General features: G+C 35.2%; 1 protein-coding gene across 3 annotated transcripts in view; it reads right to left on the bottom strand.

Annotated features, from left to right (window-relative positions):
* haus2 (HAUS augmin like complex subunit 2) overlaps window positions 1-13,788 on the bottom strand; it is a 70,061-nt gene that overhangs the window by 26,041 nt on the left and 30,232 nt on the right. The gene's annotated exons all lie outside the window — the stretch shown is intronic.

Genomic DNA, 13,788 nt, shown 5'->3' with positions numbered 1-13,788 from the left:
GATTTTGTACTGTTTATGGTAGATGCAGTTAACTGTTCAGTGCAAACAGACAAGAGAACCAAGAAAGTTAAAATTATAGTCAGGTCTGCAGAAAAATATCTTGGTACTATAGGTCTTAGGTGGGAAATAGTTAAAGAAATGCTGAATGGAAGATCAAACAGTTCACAGGCAGAGGAGGCGGGATCTTAATGGCAGTATAGTTGTCCTTTCTTATCTGCGAGTTTCGCAAACGGGAATTCAACCAACCGCAAATTGAGAAAACCTGCAAGTGCTCTTCCAGCAATTGTTGTTTGAGCATGTACACTTTATTTTTTTTTCTTGTCATTATTTCCTAAACAATGCAGTGTAACAACTATTTTACATAGTATTTACATTGTATTAGGTATTATAAGTAATCTACAGATGATTTAAAGTATGGGGAGGGTGTGCGTGGGTTATTGTGGATCAGGATCGAAAAAATCGGAAGTTCTCTTACTAAGTAAATCGGTACAGGTACATCCAGTATTATTTAACGTAAGACAGTCAAACTTTTGTCTTAGTATATAATATATATTTTACCTTTCTATGCATATAAAATACTGAAGAACACATGTTTCAGCGCCAGGCTCGGGAATGGAAGTTCCTGAGTGTGAGCCAGTGACAGACTGCTATTGAGAGCGCTCTCCATTTGTGCCCGGTTGATGTGGAGGATCAAAAACTCAAAACCCCAAAACCCAATAATTAAACCACTGCGTTACTGTAGTTTTCATCGGGGCAGGGCCTTTCTCCCTTTATCCTTTAAAATTTTTCCAATCGTTGACCGACGTAGCCTAACGCTTTTACAATGACCGATGGTGTTATAACTCTTTCTGACTGCTTTATTATTTCCACTTTATTTTCAATTGTGATCACTATCATGAACAGAAACACAGCGGATTCAGAGCTCCGAAGTCGGGTCCTAATGCCCACTGCACTGAGGCAGGTTAAATAAGGTCTGGGGTTCCGCTGGATCCTAAGGTCCACTGCATTGAGACACGTTGAATAAGGGACTTGAGCATCCGCGTTTTTTGGTATCCGCGAGGGGTCCCAGAACCAATCCCTTGTGGATAAAGAGGACCGACTGTATATATTTTACAATGGAATGCAAGGAATCTTGTCACAAATGGTCAAGAATTTAAGAAATATGTATCAGAATTTAAGGAAAAACCTCAGATTTTATGTATACAGGAAACGTGGTTGAAACCACAATTAGATTTTGTTTTACAAGGATATACAGCTATTAGGAAGGACAGAAGTAATGGCAATGGTGGAGTAGCAGCAATATTTATAACCAGTGGGATGAGGTATAATATAATCAACATGGGGCAGAAATATGAATCAATAATAATCAAAATTTGGATAGGCAGAGAAAGCTTGGTAATAATAAATTATTATAATCCATGTAGAAGATTAAGTGAAGATACATTAAACACAGTGGGTGGTGGGATGAAAGGGAAAATAATATGACGTGGGGATTTCAATGGACACAGTACACTATGGGGATGTAAAAATACTGATAAAAATGAATTAGTGATTGAAGAATTCATAGATGATGAAAAACTGGTATGTATAAATAATGGAGAAGGTACGTGATACAATATATCCCAAAACAGAATCCTCAATAGACTTAACATTTGTAAGTAGAGAATTAGCAGGGATCAGTACTTGGAACGTATTAAAACAAACTACAGTAGGAAGTGATCGCTATCCCATACTCACAAGGATTCAGATTAAGATTAAGATAGAACAAAATAAAGGACCTAGAGTGTCAAGGTGGAAACTAAATAAGGCAGATTGGGAGATATTCCAAGAAGAAGTGAAGTAAGATGCATAAAGATTTTAGAAGAAATGAATGATAAATTGGTCACAGCAATTATAAATTCGGCAGAAGAAATAATTCCGAAAAGTAAAGGTAGAAGAAAAAGGAAAAATGTTCCATGGTGGAATTGTGAATGTAGAAGTAAGAAAGTAAGAAATAAAGCATTTAAAGTGTTAAAAAGACAACATTTGGTAGAAACATTAATACAATATAAAAGAGCACAAGCAGTAGTTTGGAAAATAATCAGACAAGCAAAGCAAGCATATTGGAGACAGTATTGTAACAAAATTAGAAGAGAAACTCAACTGTCTGAATATGGGGCATGATAAGGAAAATGAATGGTGTAAGAAGTAGCAAAGAGATTCCTGTGCTAAAAACAAGGACAAAATGGCAATTAACAATGTAGAAAAAGCAGAAATATTGGCAAAAACTTTTGATTACATAGCTCGGAAAATTTGACAGTTGAGGCTAGACAGCAAAGGGAGGAGAGGCTTAAGCAAAATTCAGGAATGACAGACAAAAGAGCAACATCAGAAGTAGTTCTGAATCTAGATACACCTATTAGCATAACAGAAACAGAAACAGCCATTATGAATGCAGGGCCAACTTCTCCTGGGAAGGACCAAGTACAGAGTATAATGCTGAAGCAATTATCTAGAAGTGCACTTCTAGTTCTACAGAGACTGTTTATTAATATATGGGAAATAGGTAAAATACCATCTGCATGGAAACACTCTGTTATTGTTCCAAAATTAAAACCTGGTAAAGATTCATTAAACCCAACAAACTATAGACCAATTGCATTAACTTCACAGCTAGGCTCAAACAAATAAAAAAATGGTCCTGGTGGTATTCTTTGACACAGAAAAGGCATATGATATGCTCTGGAAAGAGGGAGTGTTAATTAAATTGAAAGAATTAGGGGTGGAAGGAAAATTATATAACTGGATTCTAGACTCTCTTTTTGATCGAACAATTCAAGTCAAGGTGGAAGAAGAGTACTTCAGGATATATTTGGTTGAAAACGGAACAGCACAAGATAGTGTCTGTAATCCATTACTATTTAAATAACATACTTGCACAAGTTGAACATTGTGTGGGGAAAGACTTATATGCAGATGATGGGGCTTTATGGGTGAGGGGAAGAAATTTAATTTATATACAAAGGAAAATGCAAGATGCAATTAAAAAGTGGAGGATTGGGCAAATGAATGGGGTTTCAAATTGTCTATAAGTAAGTTGCAAGCGATAAGTGATATATGTCTCAAGAAATCATAAACCAGTTTACGTGAAATTATATGAACAGAAATTAGAGCAGGTAAAGGTAATTCAGTTTATTTGATGAGAAACTTACATGGAAAAAGCAAATTGAGAAAATTACAAACAAATGTAAAAAAAAACAAATTGAGGTGTCTTGCTGGACAGGATTGGGGTGCGAGCAGGTTATCACTATTAAGTATTTATCAAGCTCTACTGAGGGCTACATTGGATTATGGATGTGTAGCATACATGTCAGCTGCAGAAAGTAATTTAAAAATGCTGGATGTTGAGCAAGCTCAGGCCCTCAGGATATGCATTGGTGTGTTCAGAACATCACCGGTATCAGCTCTTCATGTCAAAATGGGGGAAATGCCATTAAGACAGAAGAATAAAGCTAATGCTACATTACTGGGTTAACATCATGGGGCATAATTATTCACATCCAGCTAAAGCTATATTAAAAGACTGCTGGGAACATAATAATTCAAATTATAATAGGGTTGGATGGATTGGGGATGCAGCAGCACAAAAATATGGACTACATGAGATGGAATATAGCCCTACAGTTCCATTATCTGATGTTCCCCCATGGCTCTTTACAATACATACAGTGGATATAAACCTGCAACAACTTTTAAAAAAGAAGTCTAACTGTGGAATCAAACTGATAGTACAAGAACATATAGACCTGCATTTTACAAACGAATTAATAATATTTATGGATGGTTCAAAAGACCCTTTCTCTGGCCACACAGGTATTGCAGTCTACATTCCTCAGTGCAAAACTAGCATTAGGAAAAGAACATCAAACCATTTATCAGTGTATATAACAGAATTAATGGCAATATTGAGTGCATTACCTTGGATAGAAGAAAATAATGTCAAAAAGGCCATGATTTGTTCAGACAGTTTGTCTGCATTAACCTCCATCAAATCAAGAAAATCAGAAAGTAGACAGGATATTTTATTGCAAGTTATGTACACTGACCCAAAATGGGGTAGAGGTAAGCTTCCTTTGGGCTCCTGCTCATTGTGGTGTGGAGGGTAGTGATAAAATCGACATTATAGCTAAACAATCACTCAAATCGTCTATAATAGATCCAAATCCCTCTAAGCAAAGCAGAAGTCAAAAGCATTATAAAAACACGTATTGAGGAGACATGGCAGAAGCACTGGGATGAGAGTGAAACAGGGAGACAACTGTACAAAATACAAAGGCAAGGCAGATACCAAAGAATATCAGGTGGGCATAGAAAGATAGAAGTGATCGGGGGTGGAGTTTCAAGATGGCGACGTAGACATCTGCCTTTTAGGCGCTCTTCATTTTTTAAGCTATAACCACCCTTTAATCAAATCTTTTCGTACTTAATTACATGGGTTGATATTTACGATTTATTTCTCTTTTTAAAAAATAACACTGGATTTAATTTTTTCAAACTTAAAATGTCTGTACCTAAGAAATCGTCTAAAGACCCTATAATTCTTGATGCAATCTCCAATCTTCTGGATACTAAACTTGCAAGTCTGGAAAACAAACTTACTGCGAAAATGTTGGAGCTTGAAGAAGTCGTTAAATCATTTGATATCAAGCTTCAATAGCAGGCAGCAGTTATTGAACGCCATGAAGAAAAGTTTGCGGCTCTTGACAAGATAATTTGTGAAAAAATACATACAATCGAAACTTTGGAGAAGGTACGATCGACCGCTAAAATAGTGGAGCAGTATAAGTTTAAAATCACCGATCTTGAAAACCGGTCTCGCAGACCGAATTTGCGTATTATTGGATTTCCCGAAAATCTCGAGTCTGGTGACTTAACTGAATATTTCTCTAATTTATTGTGGGAAATTTTTGGCGAGGACGCTTTACGGGTTAAACCTACTATTGATCGTGCCCACAGAGTTTCGAGATCTCCATTATCCTCGGGAGGAAGAGCTTTTAATTCGATTAGCTCGTCAGAAAGGTATGATTTCTCACAGAAGCAACAAGTTTCGTATTGTGGAGGACTATTCATTCGAGGTAATGAGGGCGAGAATTGCTTTTAAACCGGTGATGGCGGAGGTTCATTCGATTGGACTTAAACAAGCTTTAAGATATCCAGCGAATCTCAGAATTACGTTGAGCGACAACAGTCAGCGTTTCTTTAATACTCCGGAAGAAGCGAAGAAATTCGTTGAAGAATATCGCTCTTCTAGTCCAACTTGAACTATGTGTTATGTGGAAAAACTTTTGGAGAGAAGACGCCATTCCGTTTTAGGCTTTAACTTATGAAGCTGCGGTATAGCTTTTTATTTTGGTCTGTAGACCTGGTTTTTTTTTATTATCATGATTTACAGATGCTTTTTTAACTTTACTATAGTGTCTTTTTTTTTCTTAATTATTTTTTTTTCTTTTCCCTCTGGATTAGATATACATGTTAAGATTTTGTAATAATGATTTATTTTTTAAGATGTCGTTTCTTCTTCCCATAAGACTTTGCTTTCCGTAAGCGTTTATTTGCCTGTATTTGAGAATGGGACGAATGTTTTGAATTTTTGAACCTTTTTTTTATATATATATTGTAGTGGTTATTGAACCCTTTTTTAATTCTATTTTGATAACCTTTTTTTTAAAAAAAAGATTGGTGAATTTACATCTATATTTTGTAATATGGTCCTTTCAAAATGTCGTTTCTTCTTCCCATAAGTCTTTGTTTTTGAAACGTCATTTCCTTATATTTGAATATGGAATTATTTTTAAAGGTATATTACACTATTTTAAACTTCAATGGTTATCCTTTTTTTTATTAATGATTTTTTGCTTTTTTATATTATTTTTTCATTTTGATTAATATATATTCTTTCTGTTTACAACCCTGTATTTATATCTGGGTGTTATATAGTTTCTCTTTTCTTTCTTTTCATGAAGTCGCCATCTTGAAAATGGGGCTAATATTAGTGTTAGTTTGTGCGCCTGCCGCTTGGCTTTTTTCCGTGGGGTTGGGGGAGGGGGTAGGAATCTTCTTTCACGCTTTTGCTTTTTATTTTTTTTGTTTTTAGTTTATGGGCCGACTTTAAATTATTAATATTGTTGAGGTGTCATGTTCTCCGGTTGCTCCTGAATCATTTTTCCTTCTTACTGAATTATGGATTATGTGTCTTTTTAACCTTTTATGATATACACAATTAATGTTGGCATGATGGATAAGTCTATTAACTTTATCTCTTGGAATACTAATGGTTTAAATCATCCGATTGAATGTAAAAAAATATTTAAAGTATTCCGTAGACTAAATGCTAATATTATTTTTGCACAGGAGACCCATATTAGGAGGGAGGATAATCAACGCTTTTTTAGGTTCTGGAAAGGTCAACAATTTCACTCGAATTCTACCGCCAAAATTAGGGGTGTGTCTATTTTTATAGACCCTTCAATTTCGTTTACACATCATGAAATTATTTCTGATCCACAGGGCAGATTTTTGTTGATAACTGGTTCACTTTTTAATCGAAAAGTGGTTCTAGTTAATATTTATGCTCCAAACTTTGACTGCCCTGAATTCTTTAAACGTTTATTTACTTCCCTTCCTAATCTAAATGAATATATGTTGATAATGGGTGGAGATTTCAATTGTTGTTTGAATCCTTCAATGGATAGATCTAAACCTATTCGAATTCTTCCGAATAGATCAGCCTTACTTATTAATTCTTTTATGGTTGATTTGGGAATTACTGAAATATGGTGGTTTTTGAACCCTAATGATAAAGAATTTTCATTTTTTTCACATGTATATCACAGTTATTCTAGAATTGATTATTTCCTTATTGATCATCGTTTATTAACAGATGTTACTGATTGTAAATATGATTCTTTTGCTATTTCGGATCATGCACCTTTGAAGTTATCTATCAAGATTTCAGACTTTTCTAATAATACTAGATCTTGGAGACTTAATGCTACTTTGCTTCAAGATCCAGAATTCATCACCTACATAAAACAGCAAATTGACTTGTTTTTCTCAACAAACTATACAGAAGAGATTGACAGAGGAATACTTTGGGACTCTTTTAAGGCTTTTATCCGTGGACAAATTATCTCATATTCCGTCGGTAAAAGAAAACAAAGATATTTAGATATTGCTTTATTAGTCAATAAAATTAAAGAAATTGATAAGATTTATTCCGTGACTCCTACCAAAGAACTTTATAAGAAGAGAGTTGAGCTTCAAATGGAGCATAGCCTATTATTATCTTCTTCAACTGAGAATCAATTAATTAGGACCAGGGCTCAATTTTATATCCATAGTGATCGAACTGGTAAATTATTAGCTAACCAATTAAAAGCTATCTCGACTAAGCGACAAATTATTAAAATTCGTAAACAAGACGGCAATCTGACTACTGATCATAAAGAAATCAATAACACTTTTCAAGATTTTTATAAATCTTTATATCAATCAGAATTTGACGGCGATCTGTCCATGATGGATAACTTTTTTAACAATTTGAATATTCCCAAACTGACAGATGAAGATCGTAGCTTGTTTGATGCTCCTATTTCTTTGGCCGAAATAGGAGAGGCCATCTCATCAATGAATTCAGGGAAAGCTCCTGGTCCTGATGGTTATATTATAGAATTTTTTAAAACTTTTTCTTCTTTGCTTTCCCCTTGGTTATGTGAAATTTTTAATGATGCATTTGTTAAGAAGAGATTACCTCAGTCTTTTTATGAAGCTACTATCTCTCTAATTCTTAAAAAAGATAAGGATCCCACTTTACGTGCATCTTATCGCCCTATATCACTATTAAATGTAGACTCTAAGATTCTTACAAAAATTTTAGCTATTAGGTTAGAAAAGGTACTATCACAGATTATTTCAGAAGACCAAACTGGTTTTATTAGGAATCGGTATTCCTTTTTTAATATTAGAAAACTGATTAATATAATTTATACTTCATCACCCACAACTCCAGAATGTGTTATTTCACTAGATGCTGAAAAAGCTTTTGATAGAGTTGAATGGGTATACTTATTTAACACTTTGAGATATTTTAATTTTAGTCCTAATTTTATATCATGGATCAAACTAATATATCATAAACCTGTTGCTTCTGTTCTTACAAATAATTACAGATCTTCTTTTTTCCAATTATCTCGTGGTACGAGACAAGGTTGTCCCTTAAGTCCTTTATTGTTTAATATTGCATTAGAACCTTTAGCCATTGCTATTCGTGAATCTCCTAATATTTTTGGTATTACCCGCAATGAGAAATTATACAAGTTATCACTTTATGCTGATGACTTGTTGTTATATATTTCTGATCCTGACAGGTCTATTCCCGCTATTTTATCCTTGTTGGCTCAATTTGGTAGTTTTTCTGGTTATAAACTAAACTTGGATAAGAGTGACTTATTCCCTTTAAACGCGCAAACTTTATTGAATGAAAGGATACCATTTAAAGTTGTTGATGATAACTTTATCTATTTAGGTATAAAAATTACCAAGAAATATAAAGATTTATTTACATTGAATTTTTTACCTATGCTTTATCAAATTCAACAACTTACTACAAGATGGTCTCCCTTATCCTTATCATTAGTTGGTCGGATTAATGCTATTAAAATGATGATTCTACCGAAATTTTTATATTTATTTCAAGCTTTACCAATTTTTATTCCTAAATCTTTTTTTGATAACATTGATTCAAAAATTTCTTCATTTGTGTGGCAAAATAAAAATCCTAGGTTAAGTAAAAGGCAATTACAAAAATCTAAAAAAGATGGTGGTTTAGCTCTACCTAACTTTAGATTTTACTATTGGGTGAATAATATTCGTAACTTAATTTATTGGAAATCAGATTTGGATTCACCATTGTGCCCACAGTGGGTAAATTTAGAAAGGAAATGAGGCACAGGGATATTCTCTATTCTCCGTTCTGGGTTCTTCTCTTTCTGCCGATTTAGTTAAATTCAATAAACAGATATCCAACCCTGTTGTCAAACATACATTACGAATTTGGTTTCAATTTCGTAAATTTTTTACTCTGAAAAACTTTGTTCTTGATAGCCCTATTTTGCTTAATTTTTTTTTCAAACCTTCTTTGACAGATCAAGCTTTTAGCATATGGAAAAGGAAAGGTATAAAATGCTTTCGTGATCTCTTCTCTGAAGGTAGTTTGATGTCTTTCGACCAACTTTCCAACAAATTTGAGTTACCTAAATCTAACTTTTTTAGATATCTACAAATTAGAATTTTTTTACATAAAATTCCACCATCCTTCCCCAATTCAACTTCAATGGACTTTTTAGGTATGATTTTTACCTTAAATCCCTATCAGAAGGGATTAGTGGCTTTTATTTATAATATGATTATGAAGATACAACCAGAAATATCAGGTAGAATTAAACAAGAATGGGAAAAAGAACTTCAATATAATATATCAATAGAAAAATGGGAAAAAAATTTACAAATGGTTAATTCTTCTTCTATATGTGCTTTAATACAATTTAAAATTGTACATAGAGCTCATATGTCTAAAGATAAGCTTGCTCGATTCTATTCTCATATTAACCCTCAATGTGACAGATGTCATTCAGATGTGGCTTCATTGACCCACATGTTTTGGTCATGTCCCACTTTACATAACTATTGGAAGGACATATTTGCTACCATTTCCTCAATTTGGAATATTGATTTACAACCTCATTTTATTACTGCTATTTTTGGTATACCAAATGAGGATGGTAATCAATGTTCCCCTTCAATTAGACGAACGATTGCTTTTGTAACATTAATGGCCAGAAGGTCTATATTACAAAATTGGAAAGAAGTAAATCCTCCTACCACGTTTCAGTGGTTCTCTCAAACTATTTCTTTTCTGAGCTTGGAAAAAATTAGAAGCACTATTTTTGACTCATCAATTAAATTTGAAGAAACCTGGGGACCGTTCATTCGACATTTTCATATGAATTAATTTGGCCTCTTCCAGACCTTCTCTCTACTTATTCTTGTTCAGGTATGGAGTTCCGGAGTTTTTGGCACTATCATATACAAATAAACTGTTATTATTGCCCATGTTAGTTTAGTTTAGTACTTTTTTTTTCTTAATATATATTTTTTGCCTGTTTTTTTATATTTTTTACTTTTTCTTTTGATGATTATTTTTATTTTTTTCATATAAGTACTATAGACTTGATTGATAATGTACTATGCTTTTCTGTTGATATTTTAACAGGATATTGTTATCCTACTATTAATTTAATTTCAAGTCTTATGCATTTATAACCTATTCATTATTATATTATGTTTTTTTTATATATATGAAATTCAATAAAAAGATTGAAAAAGAAAAGAAAGAAAGAAGTGATCAGTCGTTTAAGAATTGGACACATAAGTCTTAAATACACGTTATATAAAATAGGGAAACAATCATCTGGGTTGTGTGAATACTGTAATCAACCAGAAACAGTTGAACATGTATTGATATAATGTAAGAAGTATCAAAGAGAAAGAGTGAAGATGATAGCAGCGCTTAAGATAAACAAAAAAAACTGCTGTAGGTATAGAAGACATTTTAAGTGGGAGTTCAAGAGAAATACGGACCTATATCATGAAGTATCTGAAAGACTCTGGTTTATTATATAGAATTTAGGGAATGCAATTCTTTTCATTCCTCCTGTTTATCAAACAATCCACACTCCAGTCTAGTAGGTGATGGTAATGCACCTTAAAGCTGGTTTGCCAACCGCCATAAAACAACACAACAAGAAGAAGAAGAACCAGAACCCACTGTACAGCTAGACCCAGCCAATATATCTGACTTGGAAGGGAAGGTATTCTCTGTCTTATTCATACACTCCTCAATTCTCTCTCAGGTCTGTCTGTTCTGCACTGTGTTATAGATTATAATATATATATTATATAGATTATAATATATATTATATAGATATATAGATTATATATAATGCACTGCATTATAGATAAAAACCAGAAAAACTGACATTTGAAAATGTTGGAAAGACTCAGCCAATCAAATGGAAAATGATATTTCAGGTCTGGGACAAAACAAGGTTGGGCAGGGAAGCAGAGCACAAATGGAATCTCTTTCATAAGGCAAATCCAAATTATTTAAATTGGCAGTTAAGTAGCAAATTATGCTTCTTTGTTGGGATAATGTGTTCCTAAAAATGAGGCACACCCAAAAGGCAGGACTGTACAAATAGAATCAGAAAAACAGAGTCAACATAACCACAAGAAAGTCTGCAGATGCTGGGAAATCCAAGCAACACACACACACACACACACACACAAACAGTGCTGGAAGGACTCAGCAGGCCAGGCAGCATCTGTGGAAATGAATAAGCAGTTGGCAGGGCTGAGACCCTTCAAGACTTGAGAAGGAAGGGGGAAGACATCAGAGCAAAAAAAAGTTTGGCAGAGGGAAAGGAGGAAGTTGGAAGATAAGTGAAGCCAGGTGTGTGGAAAAGGTCAAGGGCTGGAGAAAAAGGAATCACATAGGAGAGGAGAATGGATCATAGGAGAAAGGAAAGGAGGAGGGGTCCGGGAGAGGGCAGGAAAGAGTAATAGGCAAGTGAGAAGATGTAAAAGGTCAGAGTGGGGAATATTGGAAGAGTGGTGGGGTGGGGGAAAAGAACTGAGCCAACATGAGGACAGTAGCAACAGCTAGTTCTGAATAGGTAAAGACAGAGAGTGAGATACTTAAACTTGGAGAATTCAGTATTGAGTCCTGAAGGCTGCATCATGCCCAGATAGAAGGTGAGGTGCTAGTTGTCGCATTTGCTTTGTGCTTCATCATAATAGTACAGGAATGAAATTGGCAGGGAACAGGAAGCTTAGTGCAAAGGAGGACACACTGTGAATACCAAAAGACCCCTCTACTTCCTCAGAAATCTGGCGTCCCATTTAGCCTACATCACTGCATCAGAGAGAGAATCCTATTCAATTGCTTTGCCTGTGTTTTCAAGAAGCTGCAGAGAGTCGGTGAACATAGGTCATCAGATCACAGAAACTAGGATCCCCTGCATGGAGCCTGTACACACTTTTCATTGTCTTGGTAAAGCTGCCAGCATAATCAAAGACCCCAGCCATCCCAGACATTCTCTCTTTTCCCCCATTCATACAAAACCCTGAATGCACATACCACCAGGCTCAAGGACATTTTCTATCCGGTGTTATAAGACCATCGAACAGCCCCTTAGCGTAATAAGTTGGACTCTTGACCTCAGAATCAACTCATTATGACCTTACACCAACTGTCCACACTCTCTTTGCGACACTTCATTCCGCATTCTGTTGCTGCTTTTATGAATTGATCTATACAGACAATATGTAAACAGGGTTTTCACAGTATCTCTATAAATGTGACAGCAATAAATCCATTTGCCAAAAGTAGATACAACACCTCTTCTTTGCCACCATCCAGGGACCCAAACTGTCTTTTCAGGTGAAGTAGTGAAGTTCATTTCCACTAGCACTCTGCACTCAGTGTTCACAACGTTGCTTCCTCTACATTCACTGATCACTTCACAAAGCACCGGGGCTCAGTCTGCAGAGGCATCCTTGAGTTTACCGTCATGTGCCACTTTAATTCTCCATTCCACTCACTCTCTACTCTCTGTCAATGATCTCCTAGACCGGACCAAAGCCTCCAAGAATTGAACTCCAGAACTGGACATTTTTACCTACCATTGTTTTGAGTCACAACACAGAAGCAGACCCTTTGGCCCACTCAGCTTGTGCTAACCATCAACTGCCCATTCACACCAATTCCATTTTATATTCACCCCATATTCTTACCAGTTTCCCCAGATCCTACCCTTCACCCATATGCTGGGGTTAATTTATTTACGAACTTCTTTGGGAGGAAATGGAAATATCTGGCAAAAACCCATGCAGTCACAAATCCACGCAGCCAGCACCTGAGGTCAGCATCCTCTTGGGTCAGTCAAATTGCCTCAGGCTTCTGGATCCATTTGGCTCAGTTTTTCTTTTTCCTATTTGTACAATCTGGCTAGTTGGATATGTCTGAAAGCATATTACACTGACTAACTGCTTCATTCAGTCTTACTCAATAAAAGACATTCCATTAGTTATACCTATTCTAGATGCCACCCCAATTTATTCCTGAAAATTCACTTGTTCTCATTCCCAGACCTCAAATGTTAATAATCTACTAGTGGAACTTAGTGGGGCTAGCAGCATCTGTAAAAGGTAAAGAAATTGATTATGTTTTGGGTTGAAATCCTGCATGATGTGTCTGTCTCCTGAAATGCTAACCATCTATCTCTCTCTTTCTTTCTCCACAGACACCACCTGATTTGCTGATAGGAAAGCAATCTGATTTGTTTTGTTTTTATAATGGATTACAAGTTCTTCAATTTTATGCCTAGACGCTTTAAACAATTTCTTATGAAGTTAGGCAAGCAGGTGTTGAAATTGCAGTGAAAGTCGTACGTGGTGAGAAGGCATGGCAGAGGCCAGTTTTTCACTGAACCCGGCCTACTGAGTTCCTCCAGCACTGTTGCTTGGATTTCCAGCATCTGCACATTTTCTAATGCTTCATTGAAAGTTTCCATCGCCTTCTGGAAGTCACCATGATACACTGTGTGTATGAAATTCTAATCACATGAAAGAATATAAGTGAGGCATAAGTTCCATTGAATATTTAACAGACCCAGAATCAAGTGAGACATA

This window comes from Hypanus sabinus, chromosome 2, assembly GCF_030144855.1.
Source record: "Hypanus sabinus isolate sHypSab1 chromosome 2, sHypSab1.hap1, whole genome shotgun sequence".
NCBI classification, from domain to species: domain Eukaryota; kingdom Metazoa; phylum Chordata; class Chondrichthyes; order Myliobatiformes; family Dasyatidae; genus Hypanus; species Hypanus sabinus.
This window is presented reverse-complemented; position numbering and strand designations above follow the sequence as displayed.